General features: G+C 37.7%; 1 protein-coding gene across 2 annotated transcripts in view; it reads right to left on the minus strand.

The window, feature by feature from the left end:
* PRKCB (protein kinase C beta) overlaps window positions 1–17,575 on the minus strand; it is a 629,528-nt gene that overhangs the window by 538,363 nt on the left and 73,590 nt on the right. The window lies entirely within an intron of this gene.

A 17,575-nucleotide genomic window follows, 5' to 3' on the forward strand; every position in this document is an offset into this window, starting at 1 on the left:
TAAGAAATTGAGCTGGGACGCAAACCTAGGTCTCTTCACGTGCCCACTCAGTGCTCTTTTCATCACATCACAATATTAATCCTTAATATTTCCTGAGTTCCTCAGACACTTGGTTCATTGGATTTTCAGTCTCTGACCCACTGAACTAAAGTGAGATCAAAGGTGGGGAAGAAGGCAGAGGAAGGAAGTGAAAGGAGGAGGACAAAAAGGATGGAGGCGTGGTTGAGTAGCAGTGATCATTTCAGTCATAATTACTACCTTGATGAAGTGCTTAGTCAGGCTGATATTAAGTAAACCATAGAGTATCGGAGCAACTGGCTTTTGACATTCTACTACCTTGTAGCACTGAGAAAATCACTTCTCAGAAGCTTCAGTTTTATCATCTTTAAAAGGGAGGGGATAATGATGTTGTGGGTCAGTAGTTTTTCAATCATGATTGACTCTTCACTACCCAATATGGAGTTCTCTTGGCAAAGATACTAGAATGGTATTTCCTTCTCCAGTTCATTTTATATTTTACAGATGAAGAAAATTATGGAAATTAGGTTAAGTGACTTGCCCAGGATCATACAGCTACTAAGTATTTGACACTGGATGTGAACTCATGAAGATGAGTCTTCTTGATTCCAAGCCCAGTACTCTAGCTACACACTACTTAAATGCCCATAAGTGTCTTACTAACTTTTAATTTAAATATGAGTCTACTTAATATTCAGATCAACAGGGGTCTAGGACAAGCAACAGCAATAAGCAGGGAGCTATAAGCTCAGCTGCTCTAGAGGCACTTAATCCATTTCAGGAAACTGAGAGAAGCTGAATCATTGGTACTGGATGCCTCCCAGATTTCAGTCACAAAGTGATGGAATGTTTGTGCAGAACATAGAGTGTCATAGTCAGAAGAGCCTTTATCATATAAGATTATAGAATAGCAATGCTAGAAGGGAATTTTAATTTCAGAATACTGAATGTTGCAACTAGAAAATATAAGGTCATCAACTAAAAGAAGCTGCTACTAATTAACTGCCTCATTTTAATGACATGGAAGTCAACTGTGAGATTGGCCTAATGTCACCCAAAGAGTTGATGGTCAGAAGCACCTAAACCTAGCACTCAGGGATTATGGGAACAAATGATTTGAAAATGAATAGACGCTAAATGAAATGAGCAGGACCAGGAAATCATTTTATATAGTAACAGCAAGATTATATTATTCAATTCTTATAGATTATGGCTCTTTTCAACAGGGAGGTGATTCAGGCTAGTTCCAATGGTTTTGTGTTGGAGAACCATCTGTACCCAGAGAAAGGACTGTGGGAACTGAGTATGATCACAACATAGCATTTTCACTCTTTTTGTTGTCGTTTGCTCGGAATTTGTTTTGTTTTTTCTATTTTTTTCTTTTGGATCTGATTTTTCTTATACAGCATGATATTTGTACAAATATGTATAGAGGAATTGCACATGTTTAACATATTGTATCACTTGCTGACTGGGGAAGGGGGGGAAAGGAGGGAAAAAATAGAACACAGGATTTTGTAGGGGTGAATGTCAAAAAATATCCATGTATACATTTTGAAAATTAAAAGCTATAATAATTAAACAATAAAATGAATAAAATAAAACAAGAAGAAAGCGAATAGACCACTCAAATTACAAAGAAGTATGTCCCTTCCCCCAGTGAGGCCCTCAAGTTGTGAGATGATGCATCTTTATGTCTCTTTGATAATTAAGGAAAACTGAACCTCAGAAAAGTGAAGCTGATTCTCACAATTTTAAAGCTAGTAAGAAACAACTCAACTCAAGGCTATCAGATGTCAAGTCAATTTAATAAAACTTGTTCAAAGCTATCTTTGATCACACTTCTGTGAGTTATCTTACAGGGACACTATTTGGTTCATTCTCTGCCCAAGAATTAATACAAATTATTTTGCTCTGAGGCCTTTTTGCTCCTAATGTTTCCTTCCCAGGCCATTTTTTTTCAACTGAAAACCTCATACTCTTATCAAATCCTGTCAGTTGTATCTAGATCCATCCCCTCCTTTTTACATTTGGTGCAACTACCAATACTCACGTTGTATAGATAGAAAAGTCTACTGGATTTGGAGTTAAAAGATTCTGGTTCAGTAGCAACGTCTATAATCTCAGACAAGTTATTTAAACTGTGTAGACCTTAATTTCTACATATGTATAAAGCTGTTGGACTAGATGACCAATCCAAAGCCCTGTCTTGAGTTCCTCTTCTCCCACTCCCATTATATTTCATTTGTTGATCTCAGCTACTTCTATAGATTAAAATGCCATCATTATGAAGATGATTCTTAGATCTATTATCTAGTCCTGACCTTTCATCTCCCATCACTAACTACCAATTGTACATCTAAAGTTTGATGTCCATAGATATCTTAAACTCAAACTGAATCATTATCTTCCCTCCCCATGCTGCCCCAATTCTTCCCTCTTCTCAACTTCCCCATTACCATCAAGGTCACCATCAGTCACTCAGGCTCAGAACTCAGGCACAAGCCTAGCTTGCTCACTCCCTCTTACCTACCCAAGTCATTCAGTTGCCTGAACAAATTACTTAACTCTGTCTGCCTTAGTTTCTTTATCTATAAAATGAGCTGGAAAAAGAAATGGCAAATCATTCCATTGTCCTTGCCAAGAAAACCCCAGATGAGATCACAAAGAATCAGACATGACTGAAAGATGATTAAACAATGAATCCTATTTTTCTAGCCTTCTTACAAACTTTACTCCCTTTATACTTTATAATATAGAGACGCTGTCACTTTTGTTAATCTTTGTACAAGGCATTCCATCTACCAACCCAGTGTATTATTTTCACGGACTGTTCTTCTTGTTTGGATTCTTTCCCTCCTAATTTCTCATTCCTTGCTTCCTTCATGTCCCAACTAAAATCCATCTCTCTGGTATAAAACTCTTCTAAATTTATTAAAAAATAAAAGGGAGAGAGAGTAGCATAAAAGGAAGTACAGAATGGTGTGCAGATTAACAGGAATGGGATAAAGAATAAGGGCAATAGTGAGGGAGAGGATAATGAAGGGAACTTTGGGGGAGGTAGGTTAAGTAATAGCAAGGCAAGATATCAGGCAGAAGTAAAGCAGAGGAGGCAAGGAATAGGAAATAAGAGATATACACCTACATAATAACAATGATCATCCAAAGAATGTATTAGAAAAAAAAATCAGGTGTGTTAATCACTGATTTCTGACAAAGTTAAAGCTAAAATAGACTTAACCAAAAGAGAAAAATAGGGAAACCATACTATAGGTGAGTTGTAGAAATCAATATTGTTATAGACTATTAAAAATAACTAGATAGTGTAAGATTGGAATATTCCTGTAGTGTACAAAATGAGTGGATGGATTAAAAAATGGAAATGGAAATTTATTGTCTCCTATTTTTAATATTCTCATTCTTTGCTGGGCACATGGAAATGTTTTTCTCTTTCTTTTTTTCTATTTAGAATCTAAGTTTTAAATACATATTTTTCTAAATAAAATAAAATCCACCCATCTGCAAGAAAGCTTTGCCAGTACCCTTTAATGCTGGTGCCTTCCCTTTGAAATTATCCACAATTTATCTTATAAAGACTCAGTTTATCCATAGTTGTTTGCATGTTGTCTCTCCTATTAGAGTGGGAGCTCCTTGAGTACAGGGATTGATTTGTTTTTCTTAGGAGTTTTGGTATTTGCTCTTTTTTTCCTCTTGTTTTGCATGTATCACTTAGCAATGTTCAGCATGTACTAACTACTTAATAAATACTTGTGTACTTAACAAGCCTAACATCCTATAATTTCGTGAATATAATTCAAAATCTCATTTCTCCGGTTTCTATGCTATTATAGCAATATCTTAGCAGATTTCTTTGTAACACAGCCAGCATACTCCATCTATTGCAAAATTCTAAACACCAGTGAAAATATCCTCATCACTCTCCATTTTCTACCAAATAAAATTAAACTCCTTACTCTAACATTCTGGGTCCTCTGCAGCCTGCCATCACTCCTGACAGTCATTTGAACTTACACTATTCATTTCTTTGAATCCCAGGCTGTAGCCACAGGGGACTTCCACTATCTCCCCTATTCACTTCAGCTGATTTTTCACTTCTGCTTAAAGACCCAGGAAGGTGGTACAGCATGCAGACTGTCAGGCCTAGAGTCAGGAAAACCTGAGTTCAAATTTATCCGCAGATACTAGCTGTGTGATTCTAGGCAAGTCACTTAATCTCTATTTGCTTCATTTGCAAAATGGGGATAATAATAGCATTTATCTGCCAGAGTTGTAAGGATCAAATGAAATAATAATTGTAAAGTCCTTTGGCACAGTGTCTGGCTTATAGTTAATATAACATAAATGTTAGCACTATTTCTATTGTTCCTATATGTTTATTGTCCTTTCTTTCATCCAACTCTTTTCACTATCTGAAAATCAACCTGTCCTTTAGGTAGCAATAGAAGGAAAAAGCTGGAGAAGCTTCAGAGGCTCCTTTTGTACCAGACAAGAAAAAGTATTTAAGAAAGATTGATGCTGCATTTGGCACTGGAGTACCATAATCAAAGCTAGCCCACCCTTTGTGAGATGCAATCTTCAATGCATGGGGAGGTTATAGGAATGAAAGGCCAAATATCATTCTCAGGAGCCCCAGCTCATTGTTCTGACACAATCTGAAGCTCCCCTGCATTTGTTCCATGTGTCATGTGCCTGTATTTTTCTAGGCATCTCCCTTTGGAGCTAGGACTACAGCCTGGGCTGCTGTAGGGCCAAGAGTATAACAAAGCAGAGACAAGAAGGATAATGATGGATCCCAGCCTACATCTGAACTCACTCCCTGATGGTGACATAAGGAAAACTGTATTTGTTGTTATCTCATAAGGGATGGCAGCTTAGACCAGGCCACTGATTTCAGTGGCACTTTCTTTGCAATTAATACTCTTACAAAGTTGCCTAAAGGCACTGAGATTTTTTAAGTGACAAGTCCCAAATTACCCTGAGGTAGTACTCCAACCCCACTCTAAATCTGGCCCTCTATTTGAGCCCTCTATCTGTGCTGCCTTTCAGAAAGTCCATTTGATGCTACTCCTGCATGAAGCCTTTCTCATCACCTCCTTCCCAGACCTCCAATAGCACTTAATTTGCACCTTTCTCAAACATCCATCCCGTGTCATTTTGAAATGTAGCTATTTGTATAGCTGTCACATCTTCTTTACTAGATCCTTTAAGGAAAGGAGCACTTTGTATTTATTTTTTGCATTTCTCACATGCTAACAGTTCTCTGCACACAAAAAGTGCTCAAAAGATGATTGACAAAGTCAAAAGCCCACTAACAATACATCCAAGAGTAATATCTCTGCCCTGCTCATTCAGGAGCTACATCATTACTTAGCCTGAAATGTCAATAAAAGAGTGGCCCAATACATGAGCCTGATATCAATTGTAATTTGCATTGGTGCTATCTGAGAAGATCTCTTCTTATAAGTTTCTAATATAGAATTATGGATTCTCAACTAGCAACTATATTTACATGGGTATTGAAAGAATCCCATTTATGAACAAGCAAACATTTAAGATAGATAGAAGATAAAGGAAGGAAGGAAGGAAGGAAGGAAGGAAGGAAGGAAGGAAGGAAGGAAGGAAGGAAGGAAGGAAGGAAGGAAGGAAGGAAGGAAGGAAGGAAGGAAGGAAGGAAGGAAGGAAGGAAGGAAGGAAGGAAGGAAGGAAGGAAGGAAGGAAGGAAGGAAGGAAGGAAGGAAGGAAGGAAGGAGGGAGGGAGGGAGGGAGGGAGGGAGGGAGGGAGGGAAGGAAGGAAGGAAGGAAGGGAAGGAAGGAAGGGAAGGAAGGAAGGAAGGGAAGGAAGGAGGGAAGGAAGGAGGGAAGGAGGGAGGGAAGGAAGGAAGGAAGGAAGGAAGGAAGGAAGGAAGGAAGGAAGGAAGGAAGGAAGGAAGGAAGGAAGGAAGGAAGGAAGGAAGGAAGGAAGGAAGGAAGGAAGGAAGGAAGGAAGGAAGGAAGGAAGGAAGGAAGGAAGGAAGGAAGGAAGGAAGGAAGGAAGGAAGGAAGGAAGGAGGGAAGGAGGGAGGGAAGGAAGGAAGGAAGGAAGGAAGGAAGAAGGAAGGAAGGAAGGAAGGAAGGAAGGAAGGAAGGAAGGAGGGGAGGGAGGAAGGAAGGAAGGAAGGAAGGAGGGAAGGGAGGAAGGGAGGAAGGGAAGAAGGGAGGAAGGGAAGAAGGGAGGAAGGGAGGAAGAGAGGAAGGGAGGACAGGGAGGAAGAGAGGAAGGGAAGAAGGGAGGAAGGGAAGAAGGGAGGAAGGGAGGAAGAGAGGAAGGGAGGAAGGGAGGAAGAGAGGAAGGGAAGAAGGGAGGAAGGGAGGAAGGGAGGAAGGAGGAAGGAAGAAGAGGAGGAAGGGAGGAAGGGAGGAAGGGAGGAAGGGAGGAAGGGAAGAAGGGAGGAAGAGAGGAAGGAAGGGAGGGAGGGAGGGAGGGAGTGAAGGAGGGAGGGAGGGAGTGGAGGAGGGAGGGAGGGAGAGAAGATATCATCAAAAAAGTATTAAGTACTTGCTCTGTGCACTGTGCTGATCACTGAGAATACAAACAGAAAGGCATCACATCAAGCATCACATAATAATGGAAGAGACAATGCATCTGAGAGGCTTCAGCTACAAGTCAGATGGATGGGTCCCATTGCCCTAAGGGTGCAGCAGTCGAGCTTATGGTAATGCATCATTTTAAAATTTCATTTCCACTGATAGAACCCATCCATTTCTGATGCTGGACCACCTGACAATGCCAAAGACTTCGGTGATGAGAAGTATTTTTTCTGTGTCTTTAGTAGCTCGGCCCCAGCCAGGCTGCATCTCCATGGGGGGAGGGGGGGTCCCCAGGCTGGTGGGGCTGGGCTGCAAGCAGGAGCAGTGGTGTGGAGGGCTCTTCAGGGGAAGTTGGGGAGGGGTGAGAGATAGGTGAGGAAGGAGAATTGATTTCTCCCCAACAGTAGCTGAAACCAGGATCATGTTTTTGGGGACAGTGCCATTTCTGGCCTCTTTAGGGCTGCCTATTAGTCAGCAATTGTGGCAAGAAAGGGGAGCCCTTCAGAACAGCAATTTTTCCTTTAACAATGAGCCGGGAAGCCTGGGAGGCCCTGCTGTGCCCAAGGTTCTTGAGTTCCAGATGCTGGGGCCTGAGGTAAAGTGATGATTTTCAGGGTGACCCGCTGCCTTAGTGAGCCATGCCCCTCGGAGCCCCTTGCCACTGGGCCAGCTTTTTCTGGGAAGGACTTTTTAACAACTGTATTGTTGTAGCCCTCCCCCTAAAGCTCTCCTATGTAGCCTCCACATAACACAGGAGAGATTCTGGATTACTAAAGCTTATGCTCGAGCAGAATAAGCTCAGGAAAGCCTCTGGAGAGAAGGAAAGGCCACGTGAGATAGAGCATGTTTGCCATTCCAGGACCAGCCTCATTAGGAGCAGAGGCTTGCCATCAGGCTAGATGTAGCACAGTGAAATCTGGGGACCTCGACTAACTCTGGGTGATCACCAACTATGGCATAGTGGAGAGAGCACTCCGGAAAACAGATCCTTGGCACTAAAGGGCGCATTAGGGCATTTTGTGGGTTCTCTGGAAGCTCCCCTTGCATCCCCTTCCAACATCTCATACTGTTTTGTTCTCTTTTTTTTATTTAAAAAGGTAGATGCTATTATGTTGAAATTTATTTTTTAATTAAAGCTTTTTGTTTTCAAAACACATACATAGATAATTTTCAACATTCATCCTTACAAAACCTTGTGTTACAATTTTTTCCCTCCCTTACCCCCATCCCCTCCCTAAATGGCGAGTAGTCCTCCTATTTTGTTCTTACAAGCCCAATAAGGTACATATTATGGCAGGTCCTTAGCAAACCATAAAACAGCTTCAAATCAAGGTTTGGGGATAGAAAACATATATAAGCCAATCTAATGTCAGTACCAGATGATTGATCACTTAGTTAATGAGTTCTACTGTCTACAAATACTCAAAAAGATCATTTATTAAGATTTGGGGAATGTGATATGTACTTTGGTCAAGAAACTGTCAATAATTTTATGATTCTATTTTTCTCCATTCAGCTTCCCCTTTAGCCAAGCTAGCCTACTTCCTGTCCAAGTCATGATTTCCTGCCTTCCCCATGCTTTTTCTTCTGCCTATTTCTCCTACTTCATATTCTCTCTCTCTCTCTCTCTCTCTTCTCTCTCTCTCTCTCTCTCTCTCTCTCTCTCTCTCTCTCTCCTCCCTTCCCCCCCCTCTCTCTCTCCCTTCCCTCCCTCTCTCTCTCTCCCTTCCCTCCCCCCCCTCCTCTCTCTCTTTCTCTTTCTCTCTCTCTCTCTTTCTCTCTCTCTCTCTTTCTCTCTCTCTGTCTCTCTTTCTCTCTCTCTCTTTCTCTCTCTCTCTCTCTCTCTCTCTCTCTCTCTCTCTCTCTCTCTCTCTCTCTCCCTCTCTCTCTCTCTCTCTCCCTTCGCTCCCTCTCTCTCTCCCTTCGCTCCCTCTCTCTCTCTCCCTTCCCTCCCTCTCTCTCTCTCCCTTCCCTCCCTCTCTCTCTCTCTCCCTTCCCTCCCTCTCTCTCCCTTCCCTCCCTCTCTCTCTCTCTCTCTTTCTCTCTCTCTCTCTCTCTCTCTCTCTCTCTCTCTCTCTCTCTGTCTCTCTCTCTCTCTGTCTCTCTCTCTCTCTGTCTCTCTCTCTCTGTCTCTCTCTCTGTCTCTCTCTCTCTCTCTCTCTCTCTCTCTCTCTCTCTCTCTCTCTCTCTCTCTCTCTCTCTCTCTCTCTCTCTCTCTCCCCTCCCTCCCTCCCTCCCTCCATCTCTCCTTCTCTCTCTGTCTCTATCTGTCTGTCACACACACACACACACACACACACACACACACACACACGCACGCACACGCACACAGGGAGACACAAAAACACTGCATGAAATTACTTCTTGATGTGAAAGTTGGGTACTCTCCTTGCATTATAACTGTAATAACTTATCACCCTAGAGCACTATGAGTTCCCTGATGGAAATAATACTTACAGAACATTTTAAAATTATCAAAATGATTTACACGAAATATATCCTTTGTGCACGCTCAAAGGCTTGAGAGTTGGAAATAAAGCCAGAAAAACTTGAATTCAAATTTGGCCTCAGACAAGCTGTGCAAATCTGAGCAAGCCGCTTAACTGCTCTCAGCCTGTTTCCTTGTCTGAAAATAGGGATGATGATACCCCTGTAATGTTGTTGTGATGCTCAAATAAAAAGTATTTCACAAACCAGAAAGGATTACCTAGGTTCCAGCTATTGTGATTATCCTCAGGAGGATACCATCAAGTATGCCCAAGGCTATTTACCCAAGATCACACAGATGGGAAGGATTATAGGCCCAAATCTTTTCTGACTTCAAGTTTTTCCATCTGTCTGTTCTGCCATGTGGAGGTGCCTTGTGATATTGTGGAAGCTACATTGGGTGGAAATCCAGAACTCAAGTCCAACACATACCACTAATTTGCTACATGGCTTTAAGTAAATCCTCTTCTCTCCTTGGCTACTTGTGAAAATAAGATATTGAACTAAATGACCTCTAAGGTCATTTTAAATATTCAATACTGTAAATTATAAATTCAATATTATACATTGTCTCATTCATCTTTGCAAACCCCACCCCTCTTAGGCTCATAATCTAAAAGAAGAATTTGACATATATAACTATAAATATAAAACAATAAGTGCCAAGATCAGAAAAGAAAAAAAAAAAAAAGAATCATCCACATCCTATGTAATGTTTGCCCTTTGTTCTCAAAAAGAACCATGACATCAGGGAGGTGATGCCATGAGATGCAAGTGAGTTGGATTTCAATGAGGGAGGCTCTGCAGGATCACTTGCCTCAGTTTCTGCTCCAGAGCCACCTGAGTCCAGTGGCCAGATATAGATCAGGATAACTAAAGATGACCCTGGATGCAGTGGGAGATCTTGGCCTTTTTACACTAAGGTCTTCAATATGTCTCAGTTTGAATAAAGCCATACTTGAAACAGAGAGACACACAGAGTTAAAATAAGGGGCTGGAGCAGAATCTATTATGCTTCAGCTGAAGTTTCAGATAAATTGAAAGCAAAATTAGACATAATTTAATAAGATAAGCAGGAAAACTCCAAGTAATATCAACACTAAATATATATGTACCAAATGTCATAACATCCATATTCTTAAAGGAAATGCTAAATGAATTACAAGAGGAAATGGACAGTAAAATTATACTAGTGAGGGACTTCAACTTTCCCCTCTGAGAGCTAAATAAATATAATCATAAAATAAATAAGAAATATGTCAAAGAAATTAATAGAATCTTAGAAAAATTAGGCATACTAGACCTCTGGAGAAAACTGAATGGGCATAAAAAGGAGTAATCATTTTACAATTGTACATGACAGCTTCACAAAAATTGATAATGTATTAGGGCATAAAAACTTAACAACCAAATGTAGAAAAGCAGAAATATTAAATGCATCCTTGTCAGACCATCATGCAATAAAAATTACATTAGTAAAAAGCAATGGAAGCATAAATAAAAAGCTAATTGAAAACTAAACAATATAATTCTAAAGAATGAGTGGTTCAAAAAATAAATCATAGAGACAATTTCATTGAAGAGAATGACAACAATGAGACATTCCAAAAGTTGCAGGAGGCAGCCAAAACAGTACTTAGGAGAAAATATATATTCCTAAATGCATACATCAATAAAATAGAGAAAGAGCAGATCAATGAATTTGGGCATGCAAATTAAAAAAGAAAGAAAGAAAGAAAAGGAAAAAAAAGAAAAAAAATTAAAATGTACTATTAAACATCCAAATAAAAATTTTAAACTTAAAAAACTAATAAATATAAAAGTAAAAAATAAACTAATAAATAAAAATAGAAGCTAATTTTATGGGAGGAAAAAAATAAAATAGATAAATCATTAATTAATTTGATTTTTAAAAAATAAGAAAACCACTTTTTTGTATAAAAAATTTAAAAGGGTGAATATACAATCAATGAAGATGAAATTAAAACAATTATTAGGAATCATTTTTCATTAATTATATTATCTGCCATTAAAACTGACAATCTAAGCAAAATGGATGACTATTTACAAAAATATAAAGTGCTCAGAATAATAGAAGAGGAAATAGAATAATTTCCCCACCACCACGCTTGCCTAGACAGCATGTAATCCAATATAAGTTAAACATAAGCTGTTCTTCTAAACGTATTTCTACATTTATCATAAATGCAAAAATTTTAAATAAAATGCTATCAAGGAAATTACACTTACATAACATAAAGATTATGTACTTTAACCAAGTGGGATTTACATCAGGAATGCAGGGCTGGTTCAACATTAGGAAAACTATCAGCATAACTGACCATATCACTAATGAAAGCAATAAAAATTATATGATCAAATCAATAAATGCAGAAAAGGATTTTGACAAAAATACAACACCCATTCCTATAAAAACACTAGAAAGCATAGAAATCAATGGAGCATTTCTTAAAATTATAAGTAGTAATTATCTAAAACTAAGAATAAGCTTTATCTGTAATGAGGAAAATCATGAAGCTATCCCAATAAGATTAGGGGTGAAACAAGCATACTCATTATCACCATTATTATTCAGTGTTATACTATAAATGCAAGTTATAGCAATAAGACAAAAAAAAAAAAACTGAAGGAATGAAAATGAGAAAACAATGAAAAAAACAAAACTATTATTTTTGAAGATAATATGATAGTATATTTAAAGAATGCTAAAACAAACAATTAACTATTTCAGCAAAGTTGAGGATATAAAATAAATTCAATAAATCATAAGCATTTCTATATAGTACCAACAAAACCCAACAACAAGAAATAGAAAGAGAAATTCCACTTAAAATAACTGTAGACAATATAAAGTACTTGGGAGTCTACCTGTTAAGACACATCCAGGGATTGTATGAACCCAATTACCATACACTTTTTATACAAATAAAGACAGAGCTAAACAACTGGAGAAATATTAACTGATCATGGGCAGGTCAAACCAATATAATAAAAATGATGATTCTAAGTTACTTTTCTTATTCAGTGCCCTACCAATCAAACTACCAAAGAAATATTTTATAAAACCATAACAAAACAGTAACAATTCATCTGAAAAAATAAAAAGTCAAGAATATCAAAGGGATCAATGAAAAAATGTTAAGAAAGGTGGACTGGAATTTCAGATTCAAACTATATTACAAAACAATAGTCATTAAAACAATCTGTTCTGGCTAAGAAATAGAATAGTAGGTTACTGGAACTGATTAAATACAAAATATACAGTAGTAAATGACCAGAATAATCTAGTGTTTGACAAATTCAAAGATACTTGCTTTTGGAGTAAGAACTCACCATTTGACAAAAATACTAGAAAACCTGGAAAAGAGTTTGGCAGAAACAAGACATAGACCAATATTTAACATAATATATCAAGATAAGATCAAAATGTATAAATGATTCAGGTATTACAAAGTTATGACTTGATATCACAAGTAATATCATAAATAAATTAGGTAAGCATGGGAAAATGTACCTTTTAGATCTATGGATAAAGAAAAAGTTTATAAACAAACAAGAAATAGAAGGGATTATGGAAAGTAAAATAGGTAATTTTGATAACAAAATTAAAAAGCTTTTTGCACAAAAAAATTAATGCAACCAAAATTAGAAGGAAGACAGGAAGCTGGAAAAAATGTCTAAAGCAAGTTTCTCTAAGGAAGGTTTCATTTTTCAAATATATAGGGAACTAAGCCAAGTTTATTAAAAAAAATAAATAAATAAAAACCATTCCCCAATTGATAAATGACCAAAGAATGTGAACAGTCAGTTTTCGGAAGGAGAAATAAAAGCTATCATTAGTCACATTAAAAAAAAAAAAAAAAACAAAAAAAACAAACCTCTAAATCACTATTGATTAGAGAAATGCACATTGAAACAACTCTTAGATACCATCTCACACTTATCAGATTGGCTAACATGATATAAAAGGAAAATGACAAATGCTTCAGGGGATGTGGAAAAGTCGGAAATTAATGCATTGTTAGTGGATTTATGAACTGATCTAACCAGGCTGGAGGGCAATTTGGAGGGCTATTAAAAAAAAAAAAAAAAAACAAAGAAAACTGTGCTTACCTTTTGACCCAGCAATACCTCTATTATGTCTGTATCCCAAGAATTTTTTTTCAAGTGAGTGGGGAATCATCTAATTTTACTAAAAAGATTTATAACAGCTCTTTTGTGGTGGCAAAAAAGTGAAAATCAAAGGGTTGCCCATCAGTTGGGAATGGCTAAATAAGTTATGTCATATGATTATATATGCTATAAGATTACTGTGCTATAAGAAATGAGGAGCAGGATGGTTTCAGAAAAACCTGGCAAGACTTATAGGAACTCATGTAAAATTAAGTGAGCAGAAATAAGAGAACATTGTGTAAGAAATCACAATATTGTAAGGAAGATCAAATGAGAAAGACTTAGCTACTCTGATCAAGACAATGATGTAAGACAATTCCAAAGGACTCATGATCAAAAGTGCTATTCACCTGCAGAGAGAGAACTGATGAACTCTGAATGCCAACTGCAGCATATTTTTAAAAATACCTATATCTTTATTGTTTTGTTTGTTTGGGGGTTTTTTTTCCAACATGCCTAATATAGAACTATGTTTTGCATGACTTCACATGTATAAAATTAAATTGCTTGCCTCGTCAAAGGGAGGAGGCTACAGAAGTGAAGGAAAGGATTGAGAACTCATATTTTTTAAAAATTATTGTTAAAATAAGTTTACATGTAATTGAAAAATGTTTAACAAGATAAATAAAAATAAAAATTTTCAAACCTGTACATAAATAAAACATGTTTTAAAACTGTCCTTCATTGCCTTCCTACACAATTCCACAAGTATGTTAATAATATAGTTAAAAATCTCTATTATTCTTTAAGGTTTGCTGAAACACTTTATGTAATATGACATCATATGACATCATTTAATCCTTATAATAATCTTGTAAGTTAGGTGGTGGTGTCATTAACACAGAGGAGAAAACTGAGGCTGAGAGAGGAGAGATGCTTTGCTCAATATTACACAAGTAATAAGAGGCAAGATTCAAACTCAGTTCTTCCAGACTCAAAGGCTAGTGCTCGATTTCTTGTTCCCAAATCCCCTCCAACTGTCTCTCCTAATTCCTGGCTCTGAATCTGAGGCAATCCACTGCCTTTGTCCAGGTCTCAATGCCCTCGTAGAGAAAGTGAGGGTGTTGGTTAAATGACCTCTCAGGTATTTTTCTACATCTAGCATGTTTTGGTTATATTTTAAGGGCCCTAAACAACTCTGAGAGTTTGGGTTAGAACTGGCCCTACCATTTTGCATCCCTAGCTCTTATCACAGCCTCTGGCTTATAAATGCCTTGTTGGAATTATTCCTTAAACATGGAGATGAGGACAAGAAGTGGAGAGGGGGGGGGGGTCTGGTGAGCTGGGTGCTTACAGCACATTTATAAGCCCTATTTTGGTTCAACCTGCATCCTCCATCCCATGTAGACAGATTGATTTTGATTATGAAAATATGAGCTATTGTTTAAAAAAAAAACAAACAAACAGTAAGCTCAAGTTGGTCAAGACCTGGGTCTGTGATGCATGTGGTTACTTATCAAAGTTGTTACTGAAGGGCTTCCTGTTGATTTTAAACCTCGAGGCCTATATATAGTTCTTTTAGCATGTATTTCCTTTATCAGCTGACTACAAGCTGTGGTCTGGGTAGGTCTGAAATCATTAGCCTTGTCCCATGCCTGCCCAGTGCTTAAAAGAGAAAGTGGAGGGTGGAACACAGACAGTCTGTGGACAAAGGGATGAAGAGAGTGGGAGGCCACCCAATGTTAGTGGGTTTGTCTGTGGCAAAGTTGACAACTGTCTCAGAAGCAATGGGTTCTGTCAATCTTTCCCACTATCCCCCATCTCTTTACACATGATTAAAACAGGAAACTAATTATTAGAGAAAAGAAAAAAGGTATTTTCATCTTTTTGTTGTTTGATTGCTTTTGTTTTCTTTCTTATTTTTTTTTCCTTTTTGATCTGATTTTTCTTGTGCAGCATGAAAAATGTGCAACTATGTATAGAAGAATTGCACATGTTTAATATATATTGGATTACTTGCTATCTAGGGAAGAGGGAGGGGGAAGAAAAGGGAAAAAATTGGAACACAATGTTTTCCAAAAGTGAATGTTGATGTTTTGGATTACCTGCCATCTAGGGGAGGGGGTGGGGGAAAGGAGAGGATAATTTGGAACAGAAGGCTTTGCAATTATCAATGTGGAAAAATTACCCATGCATATGTTTTGTAAATAAAAGGCTTTAATAAATTTTTTGTTTAAAACCAAAACAAAAAAGAGTGAATGTTGAAAACTATCTTTGCAAATGTCTTGAAAAAAAAAGCTATAAGAAATAAAGAAACAAACAAATAAAGAAGGGAGGGAAGAAGGGAGAGAGGAAAGAAGGGAGGGAGGGAAGGAAGGAGGAAGGGAGGGAAAGAAGGAAGGAAGGAAGGAAGGAAGGAAGGAAGGAAGGAAGGAAGGAAGGAAGGAAGGAAGGAAGGAAGGAAGGAAGGAAGGAAGGAAGGAAGGAAGGAAGGAAGGAAGGAAGGAAGGAAGGAAGGAAGGAAGGAAGGAAGGAAGGAAGGAAGGAAGGAAGGAAGGAAGGAAGGAGACAGATCTTACTATGACAGGTGCAAAGATTTCCTTGGTGGATAGAATATTCTAACATACAGCATCATGAGGGAGCAAGTTTAGAATATCTGCTACAGCCAAATCAGGAAGACTCCATCTACAATGAACATGGAGGCAAAAGCTTCTCCTCTATAATTCCAGATGTAACTCTTACATACATAGGAGAATATCTTCCCAACAAACACTAGTTTATCAGGGGGATATCTTTCAAAGTAGGTCCAACAAACTAGTTTATCATGATGAACATTTGATCCCCTCAAAAGTCATCATGATTCTAAATCAAACACTTATGACAGTCTAGGGACAATAGAGCTGAGTGATTCATTTTTAGTTGAATCTACCCAGAAATGGTGATTAATGGAACATTGTCAACCTGGAGAAGGGGATTTAATAAATTGCTCAAGGATCTGACCTCAATCCAGTCATATCCAACATTGGAATCAACAACTTGAATGAAAACATAAAAATTATATTCACTAAATGTTGATATGATACAATTGGAAGAGATATACTTGATGAATTAATCAAGATCCAGGAAAATTTCAACAAGCTGGAATGACTAACTGAAATTATCAAAACTAAGTTGAATGAGGATAACAATCTTATTTAATTATTATATCCAACTCACATTTAAATGTAATTTAACTACCAAGTATTTCATCAAAACAGCCCTGTGAGGCAGTACAGATATTATTATCATGATTTTTGTAGATGAGAAAACTGAGACATTGAGTGATTAAAAGACTTAGCTTGAATCACACAAGTAGGTAAGTATTTGTGATGAAATTGGAACACAGGTCTCCCAGCCCTAAATCTAGCACTTGAGCCTGTATGCTACCTCTTAAAGACTCAAGAACAGGTCAAAAGTCTCCCAACTCTTTTTAATAACAGTTTACACGAAAATAAAAACTTTGAGCTTTAGGGGACCACAAATCTAATGAGTCAACCGTTAGACTTGATTCCCATAAAGTAATTTAAGATATAGATGGATTCATAAGGAATCACAAATGAGATCAGTGCTTCTATTATATGGACCTGAGGTAATCATCTCTTCTGATTGTTATCTTTTTACTGATGTTTAGTATTTGAAACTCAGTATACTCAGTTTGGGATTTTCTCTCAAAGGCAGACATCAGTTGTGTGTCTTTCTAATGCTTAACTGATACAAAGGATAGTTCTGCTGGATGTGATTCCTGCTGCTGATGTTCTTATATCAGTATTTTGTGGTTTATATTTCTCAGGCTTTTATCTTTCTAAGGAAGCCCACTTTGGCTACTGTACAATCTCTTACAAGATCCTCTGTAGACTTCTTCTTTTGATAGTACACCTTCTAAATTGAAACCATTTCTAGTCATATGAAAAAATGTTCTAAAGCACTATTAATCAGAGAAATGCAAATTCAGACAACTCTGAGTTACCACTACTTCAGGAAATAGGAGGGGATGTGGGAAAATGGGGACACAATATGGAGTTGTGAACTGATCCAACCATTCTGGAGATCAATTTGGAAATGTGCCCAAAGAACTATCAAACTGTGCATATCCTTTGATCCAGCAGTGCAACTACTGGACTTATATCCCAAAGAGATACTAAAGAGGGGAAAGGGACCTGTATGTGCAAAAATGTTTGTGGTAGCCCTTTTTGTAGTGGCCAGAAACTGGAAACTGAGTGGATGCCCATCAACTGGAAAATGTCTGAATAAATTATGGCTGAATGAATGCTATGGAATACTATTGTTCTGTAAGAAACGACCAGCGGGA

Source organism: Sminthopsis crassicaudata, chromosome 1, assembly GCF_048593235.1.
Source record: "Sminthopsis crassicaudata isolate SCR6 chromosome 1, ASM4859323v1, whole genome shotgun sequence".
In the NCBI taxonomy this organism is placed as follows: Eukaryota; Metazoa; Chordata; class Mammalia; order Dasyuromorphia; family Dasyuridae; genus Sminthopsis; species Sminthopsis crassicaudata.